The sequence below is a fragment of the Tursiops truncatus genome, chromosome 2 (assembly GCF_011762595.2).
Source record: "Tursiops truncatus isolate mTurTru1 chromosome 2, mTurTru1.mat.Y, whole genome shotgun sequence".
In the NCBI taxonomy this organism is placed as follows: Eukaryota; Metazoa; Chordata; class Mammalia; order Artiodactyla; family Delphinidae; genus Tursiops; species Tursiops truncatus.
Window position 1 is genome coordinate 73,884,980 of NC_047035.1, and position 10,198 is coordinate 73,895,177.

General features: G+C 45.5%; 1 protein-coding gene across 1 annotated transcript in view; it reads right to left on the bottom strand.

Annotated features, from left to right (window-relative positions):
- LOC101322361 (dehydrogenase/reductase SDR family member 2, mitochondrial-like) overlaps positions 1–10,198 on the bottom strand; it is a 170,226-nt gene that overhangs the window by 27,064 nt on the left and 132,964 nt on the right.

Consider the following 10,198-nt stretch of genomic DNA (forward strand, 5'->3'; position numbering starts at 1 on the left):
AGCGAAAGCCCAGAATCCTAACCCCTAGGCCACCAGGGAACTCCCTAGTGTCAGCCTTTTAAATTCCCCCAGAAGTCTCTTCAACTAGCAGAGGAGAGGCTTGCAATAAAGGGGGGAGGTGCAATAACAATGACTGTTTGCCTCTTTGTCTGCACTTCTGTGATCAGAAGTAGCAATCAGCAGTCAGAGCACTGATCCCTGATATTTGGAGGATAAGGTCCTTTTTGCTCACACTGGCTCCTGGAAGCTGTATACAAGCTCCTCCAGGAACAAATGCACAGCTGTCAACCTACCAGGTGGCTAAGAGTGGGGGATGGGTAATTGCTACTGTGCTAGGAACTGAAATTAACTGCAATTTACTACCCAAGCCTTCCCCTGGCAGATTCTGCTGGTGCAGTTGTTGTCTAGGTGGGGATATAGATTCCTGGCCATCTTCCCAGATTCCTCTCTGTGTATACAGTTTTATAGGCTGCAGATACCTCCAGGAACCTTCTGTGAATCCAAGAACAAATACGGAAAATAGAGATTCGGAAAAGATGTGAAGACTTCCCTGGTGGTGCAGTGGTTAAGAATCTGCCTGCCAATGCAGGGGACACGCGTTCGATCCCTGGTCCGGGAAGATCCCACATGCCGCGGAGCAACTAAGCCCGGGTGCCACCAACTACCAAGCCTGCACTCCAAAGCCCGAGAGCCACAACTACTGAGCCCGCGTGCCATAACTACTGAAGCCTGTGCACCTAGAGCCCGTGCTCCGCAGCAAGAGAAGCCACCACAATGAGAAACCTGCAACGAAGAGTAGCCCCCGCTCTCCGCAACTAGAGAAAGCCCGCGCAGCAACAAAGACCCAACGCAGCCAAATAATAAATAAATTTATAAAAGAAAATAAAGCAAGATGAAGAAATATAATACTTTCAACCATTTTTAAAAAAAAGAAAAGAAAAGATGAAGACAGTATTGTCAACCTTCAGGGTTTCTAGCATCTCATTCTCTGTTCCTGCTCTGTATCACCTCTCTAGGGTTACCTCCTCCTTAGCTTTTTTTTTTTTTTTTTTTGTCGGTACACGGACCTTTCACTGTTGTGGCTTCTCCCGTTGTGGAGCACAGGCTCCGGACGCGCAGGCTCAGCGGCCATGGCTCACGGGCCCAGCCGCTCCGCGGCATGTGGGATCTTCCCGGACCGGGGCACGAACCCGTGTCCCCTGCATCGGCAGGCGGACTCTCAACCACTGCGCCACCAGGGAAGCCCTTGTAACCATTTTTAAGTGTACACTTCTTTGGCGTTAAGTACATTCATGTCATTGTGTAAGCATCACCACCATCCAACTTTTTCATCTTCCCCCACTGAAACTCTGTGCCCATTGGTAGCAAGTCCCCACTCTGCCCTCTTCCCTCCACATCTTCCTTCTCTTAAAAAAGCACTTTGTAAAGTGTCAGAATCTTGTACTATGATAAAACATTTACCACAGTTAAATAGACGTGATTTCCCAGAATCGATGGGCAACAACTTTGCTGGCATTCAGTCAACACACAGAAGTGCCAGGTGTCCTGTCTCCCAGCTCCATCTCTCCCTCCCCATCATTAACACCCTCCCTAAGGTGCTGCTGAAACCGCAGAATGCATTTTGGGACTTAGTAGAGCATAGGTTCTTCTGTTTCAGCACAGAAGGAATTCAGCAAGAGGCAGGGTGACAGGTAAGGAAAGAGTTTATTAGTATAGGACGCTTGTGAGCGATACAAGCGGGCAGGCAAGGGATTGCGCACCGAGGACTTAATGGGTTACATTTTCATAATCAAAGGAAAAGTGGGGAGGGGAAGAAGGCCACCTTCCTCCTCATTCTTGAGTAGGTGTCAAGCTTCTATTGTCATCTCCTCCTCCACGTCGGGTGGGGGAGTTTTCTTGTCCCTACATGGTCAAACTGGGGCTGTCATGGTGCTATTTAGAAGGGTGGTAATATATGCTAAGATATGGTAAATCATCTCAGGTTTCAGAATAAAGTCACCTTTTCCCCTATATTTTTGTTTTTAGTGCATGCAGAGGAGCATGTCCTGGGAATCATTAACTTACTGACATCACTGGGCAGGATGTGGGTCTCATTCCACCATTGTTTTATTGTTTTGGGCATGTCTCATGCTTCTGTTGCATGGTTTTGTTGTTAAGCAAGCCTGCTTTCCTGTTTCTTTTTTAATATTTATTTATTTGGCTGCGCCAGGTCTTCATTGCAGCATGCTGGATCTAGTTCCCTGACCAAGGATGGAAGCCAGGCCCCCTTCATTGGGAGCGTGGAGTCTTAACAGCTGGACCACCAGGGAAGTCCCTACAAGCCTGCTTTCTTGAGTGATCGTTAACTTACAGGGGTCTCCCATACTTTTCTCTCTACTTACAATCCCCTAGTGGGATTAACTATTTAATCACCTACTTTGTCCCTTTACTCTGTCCCTATCACTCCACAAAGGGTTCACAGTTAAAAGGGGAGAGTGATTCCACTGTCTTTCTAGGGTGGCAGTTGAAATCCCTGCTTAAGGGGCCTCCTTGTTACTGCCTTGCCTACCTGTTGTCTGCTGAAGGCAGCCTGATGTGGTGGAAAGAAAAATGCCTAGTGAGTCAGGAGGCCTGATTTATTCACTTGTCCCGCCACTAATTAGATGTCTCCTTTGAGCTAAATCACCTACTTCTCAGGGCTGTACTTTGCTAAATTATTAAGTAGAGAGTAGGCAGAGTGTTTGATGAGCTTTAAAATTCGGTGGCCTGCTTTTCCCTGAGTGGGCCTCTTTCCTTTCAATCTCGGAGAGATACCCCTTTGTTTTCTTCAACAAATACCCCTCTCTTTCTCCATAGTTAGCTTCATTATTCACTCACTCCCCACAAACCATGTCAATCTTGAAATATTAAAAATACAACACTCACCTCTCCAGAAACTATAAAACATTTTTTCTTGGTTTTTCTAGCTGAGGTTAAACCTCTACTTATTTTTTTTCTAACTCAGTGGCTAGAAGTATGAAGAATATTTTCAAAGGCCAGCAAGTTTTGTTTCGTCAAAGGTGAAGGTTCAAATTCATCTTTGCGGAGCAGGGGCCTTGCTTTTTTGACACTGAAAATATTTCAAAGGCCCTTTGGTTATGCCAAGCCAAACCAAAATACTACTCTAGGGTGGAGAGACAGGAAAGAAACAAACTACTATGCAAACAGTGCAACTGTTTGTTTTCATTGTGGGTAGATTTGGCATTTCTGTAAATCATTATACGTGGTGGAAAGCTAGCCTTAAACTTAGATTTTCTTTGTTTCACTGGAAATGTGTTCCCAGGTACAGAAATCGCCCATCTTTGGCCCGTCTCTGGCCCCTGCAACTTTGCTGCAGGTTGGGGTGGGGGGGGCAAAGGAGAGCACTGGTTAATCTCCTGTGGATGGTCATAACATAGACAATCTAGGAGCAGATGCAACTAGTTACCTGTTATACATTTTCTTTTCTGCAGCATGAATTGGTCCTGTTATTATATAAGGCTAAAGCAAAGTTTCGTGAAATGTTATGCCTGAGAAATACAGGAATGTATCTGTGTCCAGACTTGAAAGAAAGTGGTTTGAGGGGAAAATGGTCTGCGTGGAGAAGCTAGTGATGAGATGGAAAGACTGTCCTGTGCTGGAAATGAGCAGCAGTCCCGACCCAGGCAAGGGGGCAGGGGAGGCAGAGACAATTCGGATGGATTTGTGGGATCTTTAAGCATTCCTTGGGGATAGTCAGAAACATCAGGGAATCTTGGTAAAAGATGGGGTTTTCTATGAGTAAGCAGGATGGGGATTCAGGGAGACTATCCTAAGGGAAGTGTGATCCCTGGGTTACGTTAAAAAATAATCGCTTGATTACCCAACAGTGGTACATACACTGGTAGGTTACACCCAAATTTGGCAGGAGAGGTAGTTTTGGGTTAGGGCACAGCAGATGTCAAGTCAATATAACTGCTAAAGGGAGAAATGAGAAAGGTTTCCTCACCTCCCCCCTACTCTGACCTCCAAAATGCGAAGGGTGCACTAGGAAAATGCTATGTACTCAGAAAACAAAGGTTTAAACTCTCTCCTGGTTTTGCTACGAACCAATGTATAATCTTGACTATGTTCTATGATCTCCTACTCATCAATTTCTTCATCTGCAAACTGAAGTGAAAGGTCATAACTAATATCCTTGTCTAGTCCCATTCCCACAGTCTACGATACTGACTGTAAGGGGAAAAAAAACCCCAAGGCGGCCTTTGCCTCTTGGGTGGAACAAGCATGGCCCCCAGGGGGACTCCAGGGCAGAGATTTCAAACTCTAACATTTTATGGAGTTCATGTAAATAATAAAATGGGTGGACATTTAGAGTTTTATGTGGATTGACGTGATTTCTACAATGTTGACAATTAATTCAAATTTTAAAACAATACTTTGGGTCTACAAAACACATCTGGCTGACACACTGCCAGTTTGGGGGTCTGTGTGCAAGGAGGGAAAAGGGAGGGAGAGAACAGAAGTGCTGGTGTATTAGGGCCGTGAAAGCGTGGAGTCCTAACCCCTGGACCGCCAGGGAGCTCCCAAGAATTCGTATCTAATATAATGTGTCTTTTCATGACTCCTCTAGAGTAAGCCTCCACGATATTATCAGGCTCATACACCCAAATGCCCCTATTCCTGCTCCCGGAGCTCTCCTGAGAACTCCTCAAAGGGCTTTGAGTAAAGAGACCTTTGAAGCCGTGCATTCAATCGTCATTGCAGTTCCATCACTCATATAATTAAATACTTATTTTCAGCACATTCTTCCCTCCGGCTGACGGAGGTGAGGTCTCTTTAAACAAGCTACAGAGTCCTTCTGGATCTCACAGAGTGACCTGTGTTGTTATTTGGCTAACCTGGGCTTGTCATTTTCTTTCTACAAGGCTTCTAAAGCAATTAATAAAAGCTGGCAAACTCTCAGTCCTTATAATCATAACTGCCCTCATATCGTTCAAGTGCCTTAGCAACCTCGTAACCCAACACTTGACCTTTACCCTGCGCTCATCCCCATCTTAGGAATCTTGTGACCGCTATGGCACACCAGGGGTCATGCCCATTCCACGCTGTCCGGCAGTGGAGCCCTCACTTCCATTTGAGCAGAGAGTGATTCAGATCCAGGATCCTACTCTAGGGTCTGCTCTCTACCATTTCTGTTACCAACGCTCCTAGCCTCCCCCTCCCCAATCCCCCCCCAAAAATTAAAAGCAAAGCCCAACACAAGGCTTGCATATAGGCAATTTTGGGGGAATAATCTCAGGAGAAGGAGGGAGGAAGTGGGGAAAGTAAAACAGAGAAGAAGGGAAAGCCAATGCAAAAGTGTGTTTTCCAGTTGGTCACCACTGTAGGAGGCTGGGGCTGAAGCCACTGGGATCTTCTGAGAAGCCACATAGAATGCACCTTGGATTCTCCACTCAGAAGGTTGGGAGGGGGTGCTTCCCTGGTGGCGCAGTGGTTAAGAATCCGCGTGCCAATGCAGGGGATACAGGTTCTATCCCTGGTCCGGAAAGATTCCCACATGCCGCGGAGCAACTAAGCCCGTGCGCCACAACTACTTAACCTGTGCTCTAGAGCCTGGGAGCCACAACTACTGAAGCCCACGCGCCTAGAGCCTGTGCTCCGCAACAAGAGAAACCACCGCAATGAGAAGCCTCCGCACCACAACGAAGAGTAGCCCCCACTCGCCGCAACTACAGAAAGCCCGCGCGCGGCAACGAAGGCCCAACGCAGCCAAAAATAAATAAATAAAAAATTTTTTAAAAATTAAAAAAAAAGAGTTTGGTAGGGGGATCAGTTGTTCACCAGCACCTTCCTGCATTGGTCAAGGGTTGTCCCAGGGCTTGTTAATTCCTTTGCAGTTTCAGACCACCCATGAGTCCCATGCCCCAGCATTAGAGACACACTGGGAAGAGAGCAAGAGAAACACAGAGCGCTGAGGAAGGTGGTGTCAGTTTACACCCACATGAAGCTTATAGCTGCAGCAATGGAAAGAATAAAAGGGGAGCCCAGAGAATGTATCCAATTCACTGTCCTTTGCGGTTATCTTCTTTAGACTGTTTCTGTGCACTAAAAAAATCGAATGCATACTATTTAAAAATATCTAGCTGGGACTTCCCTGGTGGCGCAGTGGTTCAGTGGTTGAGAGTCCGCCTGCTGATGCGGGGGACACGGGTTCGTGCCCCGGTCCGGGAAGATCCCACGTGCCGCGGAGCGGCTGGGCCCGTGAGCCATGGCCGCTGAGCCTACGCGTCCGGAGCCTGTGCTCCGCAACGGGAGAGGCCACAGCAGTGAGAGACCCGTGTACCGCAAAAAAAAAAAAAAAAAAAAAAATCTAGCTGTATTAAAAAGCAACAAAGACCCAACGCAGCCAAAAATAGTAAGTAAATAAAATAAATTTATTTTTTAAAAAAATAATCAATTCTTAAATATTTGTCTCCTGTTTCTTAAAACTGATTTCAAGTACTTGAGAAATACCTCAGCGAGTTTAGACATTGGCCAAGACTCAAGTCATCACAACTAAACTCCCCAACTGCACAAACTCTCTCCTTTGGATGATGACCAGTTTAAAAAAAATATGGTGACGTCAAAGGGAAGTAAGACTATGTTGCTCTTTCTCCCGTATTCTATGACCACAAGGATTCTAGAAAAGCAGCCTGACTTTATTAGACCTGGAGGCTCCCCAGGAGCTGGTAACAGAGCAGGAAGTATAGGAGAGTTCACACGCTAAGGGTGTGAGTGACAGGAAATGGGAAGGAGCTGACAGGTAAAGTTGCTGTCCTTTCTGTCCCAGCCAGACTGTTATGAGGCACTGTGATTCTGCCCAGCCTCTCCCAGACATCGGGCATGACCGAGCAGCTGGAGTGTTTCTGCTGAGGCTGTGGACAGCTCTGTAACATGCCCCGTTGTATATGTTTGCCCTCCTTCCCCCATTCACTGCCCTCTGTCCTTCACTTTTGCAGCCTGGACCCTCAGTAAAGTGTTAGCTTACAAGCTTTGCCTTGGATTCTGATTTCTAAGGACCCCACAGAGACACAGCTCTCTAACTGGTGTTGGAGTGGGGTTGGACCTTTAACATAATGACGAAGTACAGTTGCAGCCTTCAAGTTCTGTCCTGTGAGTTTCAGCTCCCCAGAAGAGGCAGGTACCAGATGGTCAGTGCATCTGCACCCCAAAAGCCAGGCCAGCTCCAGTGAAAGCTCAGCCCAGCCAGGGTCAGCCTAGCTCAGGCCTCGGAGTTTTGCCTTCCTTCAATGGAGACAAGGGCCAGCAAGGGTCTTCTCTGTTGGGTATATTCATGGGAGAAGATCCAGGCCAGCATCACAGGTATAGCCTTTTAGCCAAATTCAAAGGGAAGTAGGGGACCAAGAGAACTAACCACGTTTTGTCTCTGACGTGGGGAAAGCACAAGGCAGGGGAGGGGAAGGAGTGAGTTTCTTTCTTTCTTCTAAACCAGAATGCCAACTCTAGTTGACCACAGCACCCTCGTGTCACGTGGAATCTTCTTTCTGCATCACTGCAGTTAGCCAAGGGATTAGCGTTTGTTAGCTCATGGATTTGGTTATGGCAGTACCAAAAGGAATTTTAAGGGTATGGGGCCAGGACCCCAGGCATAAATGGTCTTTTCTTCCTTTTGACTCAGTCTGACCCTGACTGTCTTCTCCTCAGATCTGATTTGGAAACAGCTTCAGGTAAAATAATTTAAACAAGTTTAGCCTTTCCCATCAGTTCAATTCAATTCAACAAATATTTATCTAGTGACTCCTCTTTGAGGACCAAGTTATCACGCTCAGCATCGTAGGCCTAGAACATGCACCGTGCATTTGTAAACAGTTACAGTTGATAGGGCAGAAGAACAGGAGGGAAGAATGTGGTGGAGAGGAGACAGATCTGCAAGGGTTCCCTTAGGGCATGAAAGGCCTGGAGGCCTTTCAACAACAGTGAATCTGGAAGGGCTGGGGAGCTTGCCCAGTGGTAATTTTGTTGTGTATTCTCAACAGGAGAAATACAGAGAATCCTGGCTCCGGGGCATTTTGGCTTCCTCTACCTGGCTCTCCTGCAGACAGCTTAAACTCAGTGTGTCTGACTGAATTCCCCTTCCTCCTCTATTTATTTTTTTTTAAATTTTATTGAAGTACAGTTGATTTACAATGTAGTGTTAATTTCTTCTGTACAGCAAAGTCACTGTTATACATATATATATATTTTTTCGTATTCTTTTCCATTATGGTTTTTCACAGGATATTAAATACACTTCCCTGTGCTATGCTGTAGGACCTTGTTGTTTATCCATTCTATATATAATAGTTTGCATCTGTTAATCCCAAACTCCCCCTCCTTCCCTCCCCTACCACCTCTCCTTCTCGGCAACCACAAGTCTGTTCTCTATATCTGTGAGTCTGTTTTTGTTTTGTAGATATGTTGATTTGTATCGTATTTCAGATTCCACATGTAAGTGATATCATATGGTATTTGTCTTTCACTTTCTGACTTACTTCACTTAGTATGATAATCTCTAGGTCCATCCATGTTGCTGCAAATGGCATTATTTCATTCTTTTTGATGGTTGAGTAATATTCCACTGTGTGTGTATACACATATGTATATATCATCTTTTTACATACACATCTATATATGTATATATATATGTGTATATATATATATATATATATATATATATATATCTTCTTTATCCATTCATCTGTCGATGGACATTTAAGCTGTTTCCATGTCTTGGCTATCATAAATAGTGTTGCTATGAACATAGAGGTGCATGTCTTTTTGAATTATAGTTTTGTCTGGTATATACCCAGGAGTGAGATTGCTGGATCATATGGTAGCTCTATTTGTAGTTTTTTGAGGAACCTCCATACTGTTTTCCATAGTGGCTGCACCAATTTACATTCCCACCCAGTGTCAGAGGGTCCCTCTCCTCACCTTCCTCCTCTAAATCTCCTTTGCCTCCTGTACTTATGATACCATCATCTCCCCAGTTAGACATCTGAGAGTGTAACAAAATGAGCCCCCTGCTACTGTGTATGCTATGTCTTATATGGTGAATGGTCATTTTTTTGCACAATGCACATTTTTTTGCCCTGTTCTGAGGGGCCGTAGGTTCACACCATACCCTTCTGGTGTCACTGAAAGCACATGGCCATGGGTGTTCATGTCAATTTTCAGGGAGGCTCTGGACCCTACAAAGGGATGCCCCAGGGAAGACCTAGGGGAGGAGGAAACTCCTTTCTCTTTCTGGACCTTGCTGTCTTGGACTTGGGCTTTGAAGAGTCTTGTTATGCTTGAGGGCACTGCCAGGTTGAGGAAAGATAGCCTGTGTTGCATGGGGCTTACGTGTGTGTCAGATCCATATCTGAGACTTCCAGGCAGTTTGACATTTGAGAAGGAAAGAGAAGCTGGGTGAATTATTAAGCCACCACGTCTGTCTGCGCTTAATTTGCTCTAGGGATTCTGGCCAGAGTGTCCCCGAGGTTCTGTACTAATATACGAGGAATCATGGGCTTTGATGGCATCTTGTGTGCCTTCTACCCTCGATATAGGTGTTTGGCTTCATTTGCTTGTACCAGATTATCTTTGTCAATTCAATATCATCCACACCGCTTTCTCCATTCTCTGCATTGCAGGGAAGTCTGGAGCTCCATTTCCCAGGATCACCTTCCTGTATTGGGTTACAGTCTGCCAATTAAAGTTGCTCACAGGACATGAGGAAGGCAGAAGAGTCAGTGTGTCTGTTGGCAGTTGTGAACAAACGCTTGGACATATGATAGACATATGATTTGCTGCAGCTTCCGGCCCCCTCCTGAGAATCCCCTGCTTTGATGTTACAGACACAGCTGGGATTGTTGTCAACAGTTTCCCTAGGATCCGCCCCTGCTTGATTTCATGAACCAGCTAGTTTCCATACTGTTTCTCCAACCCTTCAAAGCATTGTGTAAGCTTCTAACTAACTCCTTTGTCCTTGAAATACAGAAGTGCTTCTCCTTTAGCAAGAGAGCCCTGACTGATAGAACATTGCTGTAGCACCTGCCTCGTGATGGGGGTCACAGTGGTGGTTGGAGGCAACTTTCACTCCTATTAATTATTAACGTGTAAGTATATTAGTATTAGTGTACGTATATTAGTATTAGATTTATTAGTATAATAGGCCAGGAAGATTCTGGGTAATTCC